The 20,674-nt window shown below is 37.0% G+C and overlaps 1 protein-coding gene across 1 annotated transcript in view; it reads left to right on the top strand.

Moving 5' to 3' along the window:
- The window catches only part of LOC112051349 (uncharacterized), a 272,815-nt gene that overhangs the window by 11,969 nt on the left and 240,172 nt on the right, over positions 1 to 20,674 (top strand). The window lies entirely within an intron of this gene.

Genomic DNA, 20,674 nt, shown 5'->3' on the forward strand with positions numbered 1-20,674 from the left:
ATTTTCTTCATTCTGTGCGTGTGTGAAGTCTGCCAATCCGCATTGGGCCAGTGTGGTGGACTATTGGCCTAACCCCTCTAATTCTGAGAGGAGACTCAGCAGTTAGCCGAATATGGGTTGATAACGAATGTAAGGCTAGGTAAGTCAAATTTCGAGAAAGAGGTAAACTGCCGAATCTAATTCGCCAGGGTAGCATTCGGGAAACTTTGCGAAATCTTTTCGTCCAAAATTCCTCAGTGCCTGAAGACAAAAGTCAAAGAGTGCGTGTTGTCAGTGATGACCTATGGTTCTGAGACTTGGTCGCAAACATCGGGCCTCAAAAGAACGCTTAGAGTCACACAGTGGGCGGTGGAACGAGCTATGCTATGAGGGGATTCGCAGAAGAACCAAAGTCACCGACATACTTGTAGCTCAGTCAGCTTAGCTTGTAGCGAGTCGCGAAGCTGAAGTGGCAAAGGGCGGGGCACATAGTTTGAAGAGTCAATGGACGTTGGGTACCCAATGTGCTGGGAAATTTCAGTCAACTTTCAATTTTAATAGCTACTTACACCACAGAGTAACAATCAATTTTCAAATTATTTTATTTAGAAAACTCCCCATTTGGTATGAAACCAGATAAATTTTCGTAGACCCCCGCTTACGAATCGTGAACCCTTATTTTTATGTCACGTCAACATAGAACCCCCGCCGAGTCTTCCGTAGTGGGACCCTCCGGGTCCCAATGTGCTGGAATGGCGACCCCGCACTATAAAACGCAAGTGTTGTTCAACCCCACCACCCTATTATTAAAATAATTTTTTTTGGTTATCGCTTCATTGACCGTTCCTCAAAAAATACCCTCATGCATATGAAAAGAGGGGGAAAAGTGGGGGTTGAAATGTCAAACAGGAATGCGAATCATGCTGTATCATCGGCACAAATACAGGCTGTTCAGAAAGCCGTCCATTAACGTTTTTGCGGCCGTTGTGAGTTTCAGAATGTTTTCCGCTCGCCGCCATTATAACTGGAGCGGGTTTTATTTTATTATTATACTTTTTGTATTTATCCAGAATTAGCAGTTTCTGCTGCGTATTTCCCATTACCTTGGGAATATGCGATTAAAAAAGGATAGCCTATGTTATTCGATGAAGATGAACCTGTTTAATGACCACAAATATTTTAAAGTTTAAAAATTTTACGTCTTAATTTAGAATATTTGTTATATCTTTTCAATATGGCAAGTACTTATTCCTGATTTGATTGGTCTGTCAATTTATATTTAAAAAAAAAAGACTTCCAAACATTATTTTCAACTAAGCTTTGCATTTAGTTGAGCTATTCTGGTAACTTTGGTTCTTTACCGAAGCTCGGATAGGCTTTAATGTTTAACGTAACTTTAATTTTGAGTTTTGGACTTTAATTATCACCATTAACCTGACGTTACTAAAGTACTTGTTTTAAACTAAAGCTACTGTTACACATGCTCATGTCAAGTACGAAAGCATGATACTATTGAGCAGTTGCTACTTATTAGCATGTGTATCACAACATTGCTAATAATGAGTATGCTTATTTTGAGCTTACTCAAGAATCAACAATCGTGCGATTCATGAGCATGCTATTCTCTTCACCTTCGTCTCTCCCTGTATAACACGATACTATAGACAGAGAGCATTAGCATGTGTAATTGGAATGTTTGCTTTGAGCATGCTTATTCAGGAGCATACTTAAAAATAGCATACTAGCAAATATAAACTGATGATAAGCATGCTCGTATGCAGCATACTTAATAGCACGTTTTAGCATGTTATTTAAAGCATGTGTAACAGTACTTTAAACCTAATTGAAAACATAATAATTTTGACTTTAACTTTGACTTGAAATAACAATGGGCAGCGTGCCTAGTGGGAGTTTTCAATATTTTTCATTGACGTAAACGCAAATTTATATGGAATTGAAACAGTTGTGCAGTAGTGCCACTAGATGGCGCTGTTTCAATTCCTTAGAAATTTGCGTTTACGTTACGTGACAGTAACAGTATCAAACTGCCACTAGGCCCTCTGGTTTCAAAACCTATTAATAAGTGTCGAATAGCTTATTCACAAGTTTTGTCTATATCATGTGAGATAATGTGACAAAACCTAGGTTTAGATTATCCGACACTATAACCAGACGACGGCGAAACTGACCCTTATTCATCTCTAGTAATTTAGAAAGACTTCTCCGTCGTTAAATCTTTTTCCATCCACATTCAGATTCAAATAGTGCACGCAACAATCGGCATGAAAAAGACGTGGCAATAATGATCGCATCACAAAGCAGGCATAGCCTAGATATTTAGATGAACGCCCAGTTCGGCATGCAAAGAATGCAAAGACTTTAAAGTCTGCACTATTTTGACGCCTTATTTTATTTTTATTGGCTTATATTATAACTAGCGGGCCTAGTCAAGCTACGCGTTGACTTATTCAACTTCAGCCCATTGGCTAGTACAGTTATGCAAGCAACCAATAAGCCACCGCCTAACGGTGACAGAGTATTAATCTATAATAATATTATAAAGCTGAAGAGTGTTTGTTTGTTTGTTTGATTGAACGCGCTAATCTCGGGAACTACTGGTCTGATTTGAAACATTCTTTCAGTGTTAGATAGCCCATTTATCGAGGAAGGCTATTTTATTCCTACGGGAAGGGAACCACGCGGATGAAACCGCGCGGCGTCTATTAGTTTATTATAAAACACGGCTAAAACTCACGTAATGCAAAGTTAGAGTATGCCCGACTAGTTTTGAACCCACACGGGCCCTTAGTCATGAGCTGGTTCTTGCAACGCGGCACGATTCAAATTTCGAAGCGTCGGCGCGGCGCGCAGCCGCGTGTTTTGAAAGGGGCTTAGTGGTAGGGAGTGAAGGTTCCGAGACTCGTGTTCTTGTAAGAACCAGCTCATGACTAAGAGCTCCGTATGGGTTCGAAACTAGCCCGGCATACTCCGACGTTGAGTGAGTTTTATCCGTGTTTAATAATAAATTAATATTAATAACACTCATGATAGTTTAAATTGTAAAATGATATAGATATATTTGATATAAGTAAATTTTAAGGGCTACTGGAGGGACATGACCCCTTAGGAGTATTATTACCCCCTTATAGGAGAGGGGATATTAAGATAACTCACCTTGCTCCTCCAATGAGGGTTGGCTGACTTTAAATTCTTTCATCATCATCATATCAGCCGATTAACTTCCACTGCAGGACATACAGGGTGATTCGGTCTTTAGTGCGGATATTTTTTTTCGTGGTTCTGTATCATTAATAGAATATAAATCTACAAACAGTTCGATACATTTTATGTAATTTTTTTTTTTTAATTTATGTCTCTAAAATAACAAAATAATGTACATATTATTACTAAACAAGATATATTCAGCTTAAAAGTGATCTGGTGACGTTCTTTAGGTATCAAACGTAAATAAAATAAACGCACAATAGGGTGACCCTAAAATTCTGTTCAAAAGTAAATAACTTTAGCTAACGATAATTTTGTTATTTTTGAGTTAAAAAAAAAAAGAAAAAATACGTGATCATTAAATTTTGTTTATGTACAAAATATAAAAATATCCGAACTAAAAAAATTTTCTTCCTGTATACTTCTTGTAGGTACTTCCATATATCACGATAATGAGCTGCCTGCATCCAGCGAATCCCTGCGACTCGCTTGATGTCGTCACACCACCAGGCGAAAGGTCGACCAACACTGCGCTTTCTAGTAGCCAGACCCGGTATTCGAACCCTGGACCTTATTGTCCGTAGCTGAACCAGCTTACCACGGGACCAATGAGGCATTTATGTAGTAACTAGCGGACACCTGCGACTTCGTCCGCGTGAAATTTAGTTTTTCACAAATTCCTGGGGAACCATGGACTTATCCGGGATGAAAAGTAGCCTTTGTGTTAATCCAGAGTAAAATCTATTTCCATTCCAAATTTCAGCCAAATCGCTTCAGTAGCTGCAGCGTAAAAGAGAAACAAACATACTTACACACTTACACACAAACTTTCGCCTTTATAATATTAGTGTGATTAGTAGGATTGACGAGACAATAATTTTTTTGCATAACATCGATATAGAAATGATTTTTTGTTATCATTTTGTTGTGACTACAAAAAGAAGCTATTTCTCACCGAATAAGATCTCGAAGAAAAATATTTTTTCAAAAATAACGCTTTACACAATTTCTCAAAGTTGTTTTTCTTAGTGCCGCTCCAATGTAGCGAAAATGATTGATTGTGGTGTTTTGTACCGTACCTACTCGTGCCTCTGTACCTATGTAGGTACAACGCTACAATGGCCCGGCTTTGTATAACAGATTATACTCAGGGTCGCTTTGTTATAAATTATTTTAGGCTCCTTAGTATGGGCTAGGCGTTTTTTTTAAATGTTGTTCTGACTACCTTTTTGATGTAGTTGGTAATGCCTTATTTTTCGACAGAGAAATAGTGTATTAATAAGTTTGAAATTTAGAATAGTTCTTGTTTAAAAACAAATTGGTTTTTTACACTTGACGGATAAATCGGTAAACATTCATACAACTGAACGTAAAATATCCATTTTGAAAGTTAGTTAATGAATAATTACAATTGCTTTTAAAAGCAATTCCAGCAGCTTTTGATGTGTATTCGAAATAAACTTTTCTTTCTTTCTTTTAAAAACAGCAGTTATAATTTTAAAATGTTTGTCTTCTTCCCTTTTATTTAAAAGAAGAACCCTTTACGGTGAAGGCCTCCTCCAGGTATTGCCATTTTGATCGGTCTTTTGCCTTCTGTGGCCAGTTTTTGCCGGTGAAATTCATTATGTCGTCGACCCACCGATAACGTGGTCCGCTTCTGCCTCGTAATACTTTAGGTCCTTAAAGCTTATACCTATATCACTTACCAAAACTTAAATGTTTTTTGTAGTTTAAGAACTACAAAAAACATCATTCAGTATTGAACCAAACACCTGCGTATGTAAGCGGCCTAAGCGGAAATCACGGTTATTTGTAATATTGATGAACAAACGGATTGATGAAGTCCGCTGTTGACCCGCGATACATCAACCAAATTAAGCTGGCTACACACGGCGTTAGATGTCATTTGTGTGGACAACCAAAACATCCTACTAATAATATAAACGGGAAAGTTTGTATGAATGTTTGGATGTTTGTTACTCTTTAGCGCCGCTATTACTGAAGCGATTTGGCTGAAATTTGGAATGGAAATAGATTAAATACTACTCTGGATTAACACAAAGGCTACTTTTTATCCCGGAAAAATCCTTGGTTTCCCGAGATTTGCAAAAATTGATGGTTTTGATGATATGAATGTTTGTTACTCTTTCACGCCTCGACTACTGAACCGAATTAGTTGAAATTTTGCATAGAAATAGTTTTTACTCTGGATTAACACATAGACTACTTTTCATCCCAGAAAAATCCATGGTTCTCGTGGCATTTGTGAAAAACTAAATTTCACGCGGACGAAGTCGCGGGCGCCCGCTAGTCTATACATATTTTAAAACAAAATCCGTCTTCAAACTGATGAGCAGGTAGAACATAATAATATTATTATGTATGTTATTTTTCACTTAATAGTTTAGTGGGTACGTTTTTAGGTTTTGATCGGTTTTATGTTTATACTTAACTTTTCACCAATTAAATTTCACAAATGCAATAGATACATTGCAAACAATATGAGTACAAAATGGCAGTCCATCAAATTAATATAACAATGCAATTTGCATTTAAATCCGTAGCTTTAGCCGGTAATAGATTAGGTTAAAATGGTCGGCAGTGATTAATTCCGTTTGAAACCGGTGCGCTAACATCCGATGAGTTTGAGCGTGTTTTGACTGTAAATCACAATAATAGCCCAATAATTCAAGAGGGGATTGCTTGTGTACACTCAATTACACTATATTTACTATGTTTTCCTATATTGTACAGATTTTTTAAAAGAGTAGTTTAAAAATAGTTACGTTTTTAATAACACGTTTCTTTTGTTACAACACTCTTAGTGTGTGGTCCAACAACAATAGTGAAAGAGAAATAAACTAAAAATGGCTATGTGGATAGTTAAAATAAATGATAATAAAAGCTTGGTGCCCCCCTAGCCAAGTAGTTTCCGATTCTCTTTATAAGATCGCTAACGCTTCGAAAACTAGAAAGATGTATGGGAATTACATTTATTATTCTTATTCTTATTCTACCTATCATGTGATCAAGATGTGTCAGTCCCATACATTTTTCTAGTTTTCGAAGCATTAAAGGAGATTCTTACAGTGGTATTCATAGACTTTGTAGGGGAATCCCCAGGGAATCATTCAGCCCCTGAGTGTCGAATTTAACTTCTATTTGTTTGAAAATTTGACACTCAGCGGGTGAATGATCACCTGGGGGTGCCTCTACACCTATGAATTCCACTGTTAGACACACTTGTCAAAATCGGCTCTGTTTTCAGCCTAATATAAAGATAAGAATATAGTAGGTCTACGACATTCGTAGATGAGCTACGAAGGTTCAAGATTACACGAAAATAATTACTTATATATTATTTCATTTTCATTTTTATTTCAATCATACATGAGTAATCCATGAACGCAAGAAATTTAATTAATTAATTTTACAGCCGAATACGTTGCTATTTGGTGGTCTGGTTTTGCGTTGTATTTCATAAAACATTCAGGATTTAAATTTCTATCCCGAGAGGATGTAGGCCATTCTGAGGCGTATTAACACGCCTCAGAATAGTCCGCATCCTCTAGAAACAAACACAACTTTAGTAAAATTAAACTTCTGGACTTCTTAGTGAAAATAGTAGTAACCCGAAGAAGTAATATCTAATTTATAAACGGTGCTAATTTTGAGGCAGTACACCATTGTACTGTTTTGGTTTATTTAAGAACTTGCCGACCGCGAAGCCCACGACTTTATTTTAAAAGAAATTTGATTATTGTAAAAAATATTGTAGTGCTATGTTTAAGAAGTAGACAAATAATATCACGTACATTCTGTTTTGAACTTTTTAAAGGTCATACATAATTTTTGCGTAACATTTTACGCAGCGCACGCAATAGAAGCTCTCAAAAGGTCAATTTTACCGTTTTTACCACATTTTCCATTGACGCTCCGCTCGTATTGCTTAGTCGTAGCATGATTTTACGAGTATAAAGCCTATGTCATTTACAGATAACGTAGCTTTCTATAGGTAAAATAATTTAAAATGGGTTCAGTGGATTCAGAGATAACCCCCTACAACCTCACACACTCACAAACTATCCCTTTATTATTATATTACTATATATTGTTTAGGTATGAATTTCAAGCAAAAATTCATTTCATTAACCGAAACTGATTACAAAGCCACGATGCTTTGTAATCAGTTTCGGTTTAGCCTAAAGTATTCACACAGAACTGAAGAGATCTCGGCGTCTATCGGAACAATACAGATCCATCATTATGAAACGGGAGCGTAATATGCATTCATGAATTTATTTCCATCAACATTGAGCTTAACAGCTAGGGTTGCCACATCAAAGATTACAACAATTTTCCCTGTCACACACTCCCTGCAATCCTATGTCAGATCTATTTTAGGGTACAAGATCTTAGATTATTTGTCACTCCGTGTAGAGAATTAAATGATACAATAAATATAAATATCATCATTATATTATCAACCTATATCCGGCTCACTGCTGAGCTTAAGTCTCCCCTCAGAATGAGAGAGGGTTAGGCTAATAGTCCACCACGCTGGCCCGATGCGGATTGGTAGACTTCACATACACAAAGAATTGGGAAAATTCTCTGATATGCAGGTTTCCTCACGATGTTTTTCCTTCACAGTTTGAAACACGTGATATTTAATTTGTAAAAAGCACACAACTGAAAAGTTGGAGGTGCATGCCCCGTTTCGGATTCAAACACACACCCTCCGGAATCGGAGTCAGAGGTTATATCCACTGGGCTATCACGGCTCTTACTATATCAATACGTGACTACGCATTTCCGTGGTGTCACCTGGTTTCTAGGGATCCTTTTTCAAGGTTGTGCCAAATACGACATAGTGGTGTTCTGATGCTTAGAGTAATTTTGGTTTTGGACTTGCCCAAATGGTCTCCTTCTCCTGACATAACAAACACATCAAAACGGTCCATCGCATTGAAAAATAATGACCGCAAGTTTAAGACATTAATAATTCTTTGAAATCGGCGAAACCATAGTCGTCGCTGAAGTGTTTGGAAAGCGAACAAATAAATGGACTCAAAAGTGATTACAAATATAAGAAAACTAATGTCGAACAAAGGTTATGATTCACAACGCTTGTCAGGACAACTTAATTAACAAATCTAACTGTAACCAAAATAAGACCCTAGAATGGCAGAGAATGACCTTAAGCGGAGTCACGCACTTGTGAACGATGTGTGTAGGGTTAAATGATCCTTTAACTGATATCAAACACTCCCCTTTTCCACTCAAGTCACTCTCCCCGCCTATCCCAAGTAACCCATAAAGAATTACACAACAAGAGATGTGGACGGCTTGAATGCCACGATCACACTGAAGCCAACACGAGATCGAGCGACGTATATGACGTCATAGACTACTATTTCCTACACTATTTATTAAAAACATGTAAATTTAAAAGCGGCCAACGCAGCGATAACAGGAGTTACACACAAGTACACTTGTTATTAAATTGATGTAGACACTCAACTAAAATTAGAATTAGAATTACAACATTATTTTGCTTTCAATTTTGTTAAGATCAATTTTGAATTTTTTTATAAATTTTTTTTTGCAGCCCTAACGACACCTGGATGCCGGTTATTTTGATACAATACCGCCTATCGCGATTCCCATATTCATTAGAATTTCGTGGGTTTTGTATACACGATACATCCATCACACCGGATTGTTAGAGGCTTTTTAATCGACAAGTAAATGTTTGAAAGCTATATCACCTGACTATAAATGACGAAGTTTTTGATTTTCGACTGACATCTAAATTAAAAATAATAAATATGTTAACATCAATGAAATAGTAATTGAAGCCTCAATAGCTCAACGGTAAGAGCGGTTGGACTCATCACCGAGGGGTGGTGGTTCGATCCCCGGCCCGTTGGTCTATTGTCGTACCCACTCCTAGCACAGTCTTTCCCGACTAGTTGGAGGGGAATGGGAATATTGGTCATATTATACAAAAAAATATGGCAAATATCCTTTTTTTTAAAAAAAAAAAAAAAAAAAATGAAATAGTAGTAGACTAAGATCCTAAAGCGATCTGACAGCGCCCATTTTCACAAAGATGAAACGTCCTATTTTTTAAAATTTAGGGGAATTTTTCCCCTAAATTTTTCCAAGATCCCAGAATCAGATCCTGACACGATGACAATTGGGCCGAATACCAAAAAATTTAAACAAAAAAAGAATTAAACAATTTAAAAGTCAAAATTCATTTATTTCAAGTAGGCTCAGTTTACAAGCACTTTTGACACGTCAGTTGACTATTTGTATAGATTCTACCACCGGTTCGGAAGGCAAGTTCTGCTGAGAAGAAACCGGCAAGAAACTCAACAGTTGCTCTTTTCAAAATAAAAATCACAAAACGGAACTAGGTTATATTGATGGTTTTAACCTTTTAATTTTTTGAAAAATATTTATTTATTTGATATTAATTTTCAGTTAATCAGTTTAATTAAAAAATGTAATATTACTCGTTTATTAATAGATTACATTTTAGTCGTTTCGCAAAATATCAAAATAAGTTATCTTTTATAAATATTTTCAGGCTATTGTTTTATTGCTGGGCCTTAATTGAAAAAAAAATGTTGAATTCACCTTTTTTATACAAATATCTTATTCAAAGCTCATATCTTTTGAAATATCATTTACATTTCAGCGCAGATCTTCTGAAAAGACAAGGGTCGTAATATCTAAATATTATTTTTCTATTTTTCATTTACGAAAGGAAAAGGCCTCGCAGAAAAATGTTTTGTTTGCCCTCCCGTGGAAACAATTTTAAACAAAGGGACTTCGTGTTTAGATTGGCCAAAAGCAACGGGGGTAAAAAGGTACATACTTCTTTTTTATGATACCACGCAATCAAAATAACCTCTTTGGTACAGTGGTTAGCATAGATAGCTTCGAATTAGGTCTTTCGTTCGAGTCCTGAGTATTAAATACGTGGTATGCATGCATTACAAGATGAAGGTCCTGGGTTCGGTCCCCAGCTGGGTCGATTGAGGTATTCTTAATTGGCCCAAGTCTGGCTGATGGGAGGCTTTATCCGTGGCTAGTTACCACCCTACCGACAAAGACGTATTTAGTTTTCCGGTACGATGTCGTGGAAAAACCGAAAGGGGTATGGTTTCATCCTCCTCATCTATACTAATATTATAAAGCTAAAGAATTTGTTGGTTTGAACGCGCTAATCTCCAGGAACTACTGGTCTGTTTTGGAAAATTCTTCTAGTGTTAGATAGTCCATCTATCGAGGAAGCCTATATTATCCTCGTTTTCTTACGGGAACAGGAACCACGCGAGTGAAACCGCGCGGCGTCAGCTAGTAACTTAATATAAAAAAATACTTAACCTAACCTAACCTAACCTAACCATTGGTTTCTAAACCACTCAAGTTCCGGTTCTTAGGAGTATGATGCGGTTCACAATTTTTCAACTGTTCACAATCTCGCGAGATAGATTGTAATCTAACGGTATTTACAATTTCCGTGATAGCCTAGTGGATATGACCTCTGCCTCCGACTCCGGAGGGTGTGGGTTTGAATCCGGTCCGGGGCATGCACCTCCAACTTTTCAGTTCAGTGCATTTTAAAAAATTAAGGAAACCTGCATACCGGAGAATTTCCTTAATTCTCTGCGAATATGTGTGAAGTCAATCCGCACTGGGCCAGCGTGTTGGACTACTGGCCTAACACTTTTCTTTCTGAGAGGAGACTCAAGCTCAGAAATGAGCCGAATATGAGTTGATAACGACGACGATTTACAATTTAACGGTGACATAGATACATGAAAACGTTAATAAATAACCCTGCTTTGATTTCCGGTATTCAGGCACAAGTAGAAAACGAAATACACAAACAAACCGAACGTTTCAGTTTTATTTTACACAGGCTGCGATAAACAGAATGGTTTTATCACGCAAACATATTTGCTCTTCGGCTCGCGCTGCGGCGACGCAGAATGCATTTTATGACGTCACAATTGTCGTTTTATACATTTTTTGAATATTATGTCGTGACGTGGTAGCAGAGAGAGTAATTGCCCCATTATTTTGTGGTAGAGGAAACACCTACACTTCGGACTTGGGTGTAGGTTTGAGCGATCCTTTCAGAATGCATAAACACTCAAGGTGAGTGTTTATGCAACCCTGCCCGTCCGTGTTCTCCATGCCCACACTAAACAATTTATAATCAACAATTACACTACAAAACATTACTGCACAAAGTCACGTGACTGGCAGCGTGACAGTGTCCATGCTGCCTAACAAACAACTGAGCCTCTTATTTATACCAACACTGATACCTTCCCACCACAATAAAATAAATAATGAATCCTTGATCAAGGAACTTGTAACAAGCAAGTATACCAAAAGTCATCCGAAAGGACATCTTATTGAAGTAAGAAGAGACTGCTACCTTCCAATGCCACCTCACTCTAAAGTTCATAATTGTGATGATGACTTGATTTTTAAAGGACATTCGAATAAATAAGATCAATATTAACTAATTAATACATAAAAAACAAAGATTGACGGGAAGCTTGTAATTTAAATAAGATTATAATATTTCGAAATCAATAAAATCTTTTAAAGTAATTAATTAGATGAAAAATGATACATTTTTAGCTTCTTTGTGAACAAGTGTGTTGTTACATTCAATGTGAAATTTTACATCATAAAAAATATAATTATACGCACAAGTTATAACAAAGATGTCTAATTTTGTTAAAAGCCAATACAAATCTAATGATCTTACGAAGCGACGACGTCATTCTTTCGTGTCATTTAGTATTCAGCTGTTTTTAGCGATCCATGGCAGCGCCGCAAAGGTCGCCTTTAAATCCTTATAACTCCGAAAGTAATGATCGCAGATACCACGTCACTTCTACAAAATTGCATTACTATTAGCGTACTCTATATATAAAAAAATAAAAAAAAAACTGTCATGATCCCTAGCTATGCTCGGAGTATCTCTGCGTGATCGAATCAGAAATGAGGAGATCCGCAGAAAGTCCAAAGTCACCGGCATAGCTGAACGAGTAGCGGTGTAGTAGTAGAGGTGGCAATGGGCGGGCCACATAGTTAAAAGAGCCGCTGGATGTTGGGTCCCAAGGTGCTGGAATGACGACCCCGTACTACAAAGCGCAGTGTTGGTAGACCCCCCCACCAGGTGGACTACTGTCAGTCTACAGACGACGTCGCAGGGATTCGCTGGATGCAGGCGGCTCAGTATCGTGATAATAATAATAATAATAATAATAATAGTTTATTTGCCAAATTGTGGGTTACAAATAGATCTTACAATAATGGTATGATTTCCAACACAATTTACCGAGTAAATCAGCGTGCAAATTTTTAGCAATATTTTACAATAGTACTTATATTATACACATTAATTAAAAATTATTCACAAGAAAAAATATTTAATCCAAAAATTAGATATAAAGAATGAAAATAGCGACTGAGGAAAATATAAAAGTGATGTTTAGAAGTCCCTACAAAATGCCTATCTCTTGCAGTGGACGTCCATCGGCTAATATGATGATAATTATGATGATGATCCCTACTATCGCATTTACCTATGGAGCTTAACAAACCTTCAGTCTTCATAAAATGAATGACCAATGCAGGCAACTCCAAAAGGGCGGCAGTGAGAAATAAAAACAAACGCAGTATATATTTAAGTGTTTTGTATTCAAATGTCCCTCCGGCGGTTGGCTCCAAATTGTTTTATTCAGAACTCGCGTCCTTTTAAAACGTCACCAGGATCTCCGGTCGTATTCGACGGACAAGGGTCTAGGGGAGCGTTGAAATGAAGACCTTTCCACGGTTTTATGTTCCTACTAGCTTTTACGCGGCTCTTTATTTATCACACTGGGCATATACGTAACGACGGCCTCCGTGGCGCAGTGGTATGCGCGGTGGATTTACTAAACGGAGGTCCTGGGTTCGATCCCCGGCTGGGCAGATAGATATTTTCTTATTTGGTTCAGGTCTGGCTGGTTACCACCCTACCGGCAAAGACGTACCGCCAAGCATTTAGCATTACGGTACGATGTCGTGTAGAAACCAAAGGAGTGTAGATTTTCATCCTCCTTCTAATAAGTTAGCCCGATTCCATCTTAGACTGCATCATCACTTACCATCAGGTGAGATTGTAGTCAAGGGCTAACTTGTCAAGAAAAAAAAAAAAATTTTTTTTGTGATATTTACTACATCGATGTTTATAAAAGAAAGTCGTATTAGTTACACTATTTATATCTCGAGAACGGCTGGACTGATTTGGCTGAAATTGGCGGAGAGGTAGCTTAGAAACAGGAGATGGTCATATAATACTTAGGGTACGAGTAGGGTTTCACGCGGACGAAGTCACAGGCATCCCCTTGTTAGAAATAAGAAATAGAAATAAGTTTATTTGATGATAGTTCAGGATCTGGGAACATTTTTACAGTCGATCTCTATCCAACTAATTTACCGTGAGAATCTTCATCCTGCTGAGACGATTAGTTATTAGTTAATAGCCTACTGATTTCCGTTTTATGGAAAAACAAGACAAAATATAGCCTTTTACTCGCTGATAATAAAGCTATCCGCTTTTGAAATATTGTGTTCTACTATTATTATAAACACGAAAGTTTGGATGGATATTTGTTACGCTTTAACTGATTTGGCTGAAATTTGAAATGGAAATAGATTTTACACTGGATTAATACATAGGCTTTTCATCTCGGAAAAATCCATGGTTCCCGCGGGTATTTTGACAAACAGAATTCCACGCGGACGAAGTCGCGGGCGTCCTACGTTAAGGTGTGATAAATTCACATCCACATTTTATTATTAGTTAATTTTAACTACTCACTGTAGGACTGTTCTTTTCCTTTAGAAGACTAGGTATTTATAGCTTAATACCTCCTAATCTAGAGGAGAAGAGGAGAGAGGAGATGGAAGCTCCATATTCCCTCAACTTTTTTTTTCATTATTAATTTTTACAATTTAGCCCTTGATTACAATCTCACCTGAAGGTAAGTAAGTAAATGATGATGCAATCTAAGATGGAAGTGTTAACCCTTAATTTTATTTATTTTTTAATTTTTTTTTATTTCAAATTAGTTAACCCTTTAGTAGGTCGTTAGAATAGGTTGATAATGATGAAGTTGGCACTTATAAGGCCGATAAAAATAATTTTCACTACTCTTGCTCAAAAACACTGTCATATTACCACTCCACAGCGGGGCTAAACAAGCATATTAGCCTCTAGGGGCTAAAGTAATTTTGTTTTTTTAATTCTTGTCTGTTACGAGTACTAGCCAAGTACTAGCCTACTTTAAAACGGAGGAGGTTTTATTCGAAAATAGAATCATTATAGGTAAGGCACTGATTGTTTTGAAAAATAAATAAAAAACTTTAAATTGGAATGAAATGCAGCGTTCTTGTCTGTGGAATGCGTTTATTTTTTTATTTAATTTTTATTGAGTTGCGAATAGAGCGAGATTTGAAGACATGGGACATCCTTTACGGTGTAATACCTTTGCCTCTTTCTCATGAAAAAAAAATAAAATTAAAAAGCGAGAATTTAAAAAACAATTGGCGTGAATAATACACACTTGATTTTTTTCAGAAATTCATTGTCAATTTGTGACCGTAACTTACATATTTTTCAACAATAATTGTTATTATTGTAAGAATATATTTATCTAGTAAGAATGGTGATCCTAATTTGGAGATGGATGAAATTTTCAATCTGTTACCATCAAAGTCGAGACGCATTTACTTAAATAGGTACTTACTTACCTACGAAAAATTTTATAAGTGGAGAAAACAACAATGAATGGATTCACTTACGAAAGGAGTTTTTTAAACTATTATCTCCCACGTTTATCTTACATACTTATTATTTATCTTCACAGTAGTCGAAAATTATGTTACTGGGTAAAAGCATCTATCAGCATAATATCCAAAATTGTAGACTTTGTATATTTAATTTTCAATTAAAATAAATCATTGAATATTGTACTAAAGTATTTTATTTTCTCGCAATCGTAGTGAAAAGCAGAGTGTAACACGTGGGGCTAAACCCATTATAGACTCGGTTTCTATTTAGGCGGCCCTCGCCTTCGTCTCGGGCCCTAAAAATACCTCGTATATAATGGGTCTTTTTAGCCCCTTGTATAACAATCTACTATTACATAATATAATCGCTCGATGTATTCAGCGAAGTACAAGTTTATTACACAAAGCACGCGGCTGCTCAGTAATTGCAGTCGTTATGCCACATTACCGGCACAACATTACCGCCATCACTCGATAAAAATAACTGCCGTAATAATATGACTTTAAACACTTCAATTTCAATGAAAAAATAGTATTTTGTCGTTTCCTGCTTATGTTTTCGTTGGGTATAAGGAAATAATAAAAGAAGTAAGGGCGTGTAGCCATGTGGCACGTCGATTCTCTTTCTACAGTCGCAAACGCTTCAAAAATTTGTGACAGGTCACGTGATCAAATTATCGATCGGATCTGTCGACTTCTTTTTGTTTTCGAAGCGTTAGCTTTTGTAGAAAGAGAATCGATATGCCACAGGCTCGTAATGAATTTAGAATAATAGCGCAGTATTGATATTTTTTCCTTTGTTCTTTCTTCCGCAAGTAAAACCGTAAAGACTTTTTTTTGAGTTATCGTGAAATTAAGAAATATAATTCATGTTTATATATAAATTAGTGTGTTCCATATATTTTAATTCCCTCTGCCTCCGATTTCGGAGGGTGTGGGTTCGAATCCGACCTGGGGCATGCACCTTCAACTTTTCAGTGTGCATTTTAAGAAATTAAATATCACGTGTCAAACGGTGAAGGAAAATCATCGTGAGGAAACCTGCATACCTGAGAATTTACTTAATTCTCTGCGTGTGTGAAGTCTGCCAATCCGCATTGGGCCAGCGTGGTGGACTATTGGTCTAACCCCTCTCATTCTGAGAGAAGACTCGAGCTCAGACCTGAGCCGAATATGGGTTGATAACAAACGATGTATTTTAATATTTTATGACACTGCATGTATACACGATCGAGACATTTTATGGTGTTCCATTGGCTTGATGCAATCGCTCGTGAAGTACTTTACAAGTAAATACCATTTCGTTTATTTACTGCCTTTCATAGCATCGCGATAAGTTAAAGGGTTATTTATGTTTTATTACTTGGCATGCTATGCAGCGGGGACGTGATAACCCAGTGGATATGACTTCTGCTTATGATTTGGAGGACGTAGGTTTGAATCCGGGTCTGCACCTCTAACATATAGTGTTATCGCCGCGTTGCAACGACGTACGGACGGCTTCAGTGTGCTCGTGGCGTTCGAGCCGTTCACATCTCTTGTTGTGTAATTCTTTATGAGTTACTTGGGATAGGCGTATCTGTCAATGGCGCCTTTAACCCTACACACATCGTTCACAAGTGCGTGACTTCACTCTGCCATTCTAGGGTCTTATTTTGGGTACAATTTGATTTATTAATTAAGTTGTCCTGACAAATTGTGAATCATAACTTTTGTTCGACATTAGTTTTCTTATTTTTGTAATCTTTTCTGAGTCTGCTAAAAATAGTTTAATTGGATATTAAATTGAAATTTGTTGTTTAGTGTACTAAAGTTTTCAGGTAGACACTATATGCATGTACAGTAAGCTGCCATTAAGAGTTGGCTGTGTGCCACGTTCAAGTTTTAGTTTGTTTTACTAACAAGGGAATAAAAGCAAAAAAAGTCACTCATGTTATACATCTACGAGTAAATTATTTTTGTCTGGAACCGCATTATTAACACAATTCGTTTAATGATGTGTGACAAAATACAAATTGTGTTTGTATAATTTTTTCATTAACGATATTCTCACTTGATAAGTTGAGGTGCCTAGTCTATACTAAAGTAAAAGAGGTAAAGTTTGTGAGGTTGTAGGGGGTAATCTCCGGGTCTACTAAAGCGATTATAAAAAATATTTTTATTAATACAAAACCACGTTATTTGTGAGTGTCATAGGCGATATTTTATCCCCGTATTCCCAAGGGCACGGAAACTTAGCCGATGAAACCGCGGGGTGTTGTAAAAATATCCAAGTCGTAAGAATCAACCTATCTGAGAAGGATACGTAAAACTTATTGTACGAGTCTAAAATACATCGACAATGGGATTGAGGATACGAGTTACTCAACAATCTCTTTTTACAAACTTTAACGCTTCGTAAACTATTAATTATCGAAAACTAGAAAGATGTATGGGAATGACATTTGCTATCGACTGGTCACGTGACCAAGATCTGTCATCCCCATACATTTTTCTAGTTTTCGAAGTGTTAGCGATCTTAGAAAGAGAGTCGACGTGCCAGTTGGCTAGGGCAAGCCCCTAGCCAACTGTCTTACTTACTTATATATTTTAAATATGACCAATATTCCCTTTGCCCTCCAACTAGTGGGGAAAGACTATATTAGGAATGGATACGACAATAGTTCAACGGGGCGGGGATCGAACCACCATCCCTAAATGATGAGTAAGACCACTCTTACTGTTGAGCTATTGAGGCTATAAATGTTGTATGTTTATAAATGAATGCGGAATCTTATTTTCTCTCACTTTTCTTTGGCTTTCGCACACTTTTTTATAGAGTAGATAATTTAGAACTTACCTACCTAACAATGTACGCATTATGTATGAAAAAAGATATATTATAAAAGTGTATGTTTGCGATTGTTGTCCGCGCATCATTTTATTTTTCGACTATTTTTTTGAAATCCAATCAATTTCAATAAAATAAAGCCGATTTATTTTAACTAAAGCTATGCTTAATTTACTCGTGAAAACAGAATTGAAATGCGTAGTTTAATCGGTTTTTAATGTTTTGTTCAGTTATTTCTTTTTTAACAACTGCATTTTATTTTTTGTAGGACGGTAACGAGCAGATCAAATAATAGATAGATAGATTAAATAATATATTATTCACATGACTGAGTGGTTTGAGGTATCATTTAAGAATTTAAACAATTTTTCGGTTATTTTGAAGTAAAAATGGATGTCTCGAAATCTATGTCGTATAATATTTACATTTGTTTATATATGGTTTCGCCTGACATGCATGGAAGTTAAACTCTCGTAAAAGCTCGTAAATATTTATCTGATGCGTTAACCCCGGGTTCATCCTGCGTCCCCGTAACTGGGTCGTAGTAATGTTACGAGTTCCTTAAGTACGGGTGGTATTTAAATTCATTACTTGAAATTATTATAAAAAGGAGTTGTTTGTATGAAGTTGTTACGACAGTGATGGTATAAATAAAAGGGTATTTGATGATTTGAGTTCAGTTGTTTGTTAGACAGTGTGAACACCGTCACGCTGCTAGTCGCGTTAGTGATTTTGTGCAAAAATGTGTTATGGTGTAGTAAGTATTTTAATCATAAATTGTTTTGTGTGGCATGGAAAACTTGTCGGGCAGGGGATGTGAGTATTAATGCATTATAAAGGGATCCCTTAAACCTCCACCCAAGGTCACAAGTCCTGGGACCTGCTCGAGGTGTTTCATCTTCTACAAAATAATGGTGCAACCACTGACACTGCTGCCAGTCACGTAGTCACGTATCAATCCATATTCGGCTTATTACTAAGCTCGAGTCTCCTCTCAGAATGAGAGGGGTTAGGCCAATAGTCCACCTCGCTGGCCCAATGCGGATTGGCAGACTTCACACACACAGAGAATTAAAAAAATTCTCTGGTATGCAGGTTCCCTCACGATGTTTTCCTTCATCGTTTGAGAAACGTGATATTTTAATTTCTTAAAATGCACACAACCGAAAAGTTGGAGGTGCATACCCCGGACCGGATTTAAACCCTCACCCTCCGGAATATGAGACAGAGGTCTTATCCACTGGGCTATCACGTAGTATACCTGCATATTAACAAATCGAATGAAATGTACAATATTATTCTTGCGAAGATTTTTGCAAATTCAGTGCCTGACAGCAAATATTAATTAAAACACATCTACTCGTTTGTGAGTAAAAACTTAGATTTTACGACCGTGGTGCAGTGGAATGCGCAGTGGATTTGGAAAAAGGAGGTCTTGGGTTCTTTCTTAGGAGATTTTTTCATAATTGGTCTAGGTCTGGCTGGTAGGAGGCTTCGACCGTGGCCAGTTACCAAAGCGATCCGATTTGAAAAATTCTTCCAGTGTTAGATAGCCCATTTATCGAGGAAGGTTATAGTCTATATATAATCACCATGCGAGTGAAACCGTGCGGCGTCAGCTAGTCATCACATAAAACAGTCGTGAATCAATTTGTGAGTTTATAAAAAAAACATCCTTTACTATCATTATCAATCCGTTCCCACATATCCTTTTCCCAGCTAATGGAGATACAGTAGCGCTAGAATAGGAATAGATTGAAAACCCATTAGCAAATGCAGGCTATTGTCAGTTTACGGTAATTTGATAGCGGATAGAAGCTTCTTTTAGATTGATTAAAACATTTAAGCGTGCTCTAACTATGCGTAGATTTGACTCTATAGAAAAAAGTATCAAAACAAAAATGGAATGTGGGCAATGCCGTGCAACTCATAGATGCAAAAAGCTTTGCATACCCTGAGGAGTACATAAACCTATTTTAGAATTTAAACTACCTCGAGTGTTATTCAAATTAATTGATCCAAACTGAGTCAGTTTGGATCGTGCCGCGTTGCAAGAACCAGCTCATGACTAAGGGCCCCGTATGGGTTCGAAACTAGTCGGGCATACTCCGACCTAATTAACGTAAGTTTTAGCCGTGTTCCATAATCAATTAATACATAAACCTAGGAATTTTCATTTATATATTATTGTTGGGAATAGTAGTCTGACACGACTTCACATGAAAACAAATATAAAAAAAAATGAGCTTGTTTTTGAATTGTGACAAACTAAAATGAACAAAATGAACTTTAAAGTGTTCCTAAATGATAAATATCGGGCTTGGAAAAAAGAGAGCGGTGATAGCCCAGTGGAAATAACCTCTGCTTCCGATTCCGGAGGGTGTGGGTTCGAATCCGATTCGGGGCATGCACTTCCAACTTTTCAGTTGTGTGCATTTTAAGAAATTAAACATCTTGAGAAAACCTACACACCAGAGAATTTTCTTAATTCTCTGCGTGTGTGAAGTCTACCCATCCGCATTGGGCCAGCGTGGTGGACTAATGGCCTAACCCCTCACATTCTGAGAGGAGACTCGAGCTCAGCAGTGAGCCGAATATGGGTTAATAACGAGGCTTGGAAAAAAGATAGTTAAGTTAACAAGTTTAACCTCAAAGAAAATTATCTTTAGTAATAAATTCTAGGCTATTGCACGGCTTTGCGGTGTGCTAAGGCTTCAGGTCGCAATGTCAAGTGATTGCCACTTATACGAAGTATAAGGCCTC

This window comes from Bicyclus anynana, chromosome 15 (genome assembly GCF_947172395.1).
Source record: "Bicyclus anynana chromosome 15, ilBicAnyn1.1, whole genome shotgun sequence".
NCBI classification, from domain to species: domain Eukaryota; kingdom Metazoa; phylum Arthropoda; class Insecta; order Lepidoptera; family Nymphalidae; genus Bicyclus; species Bicyclus anynana.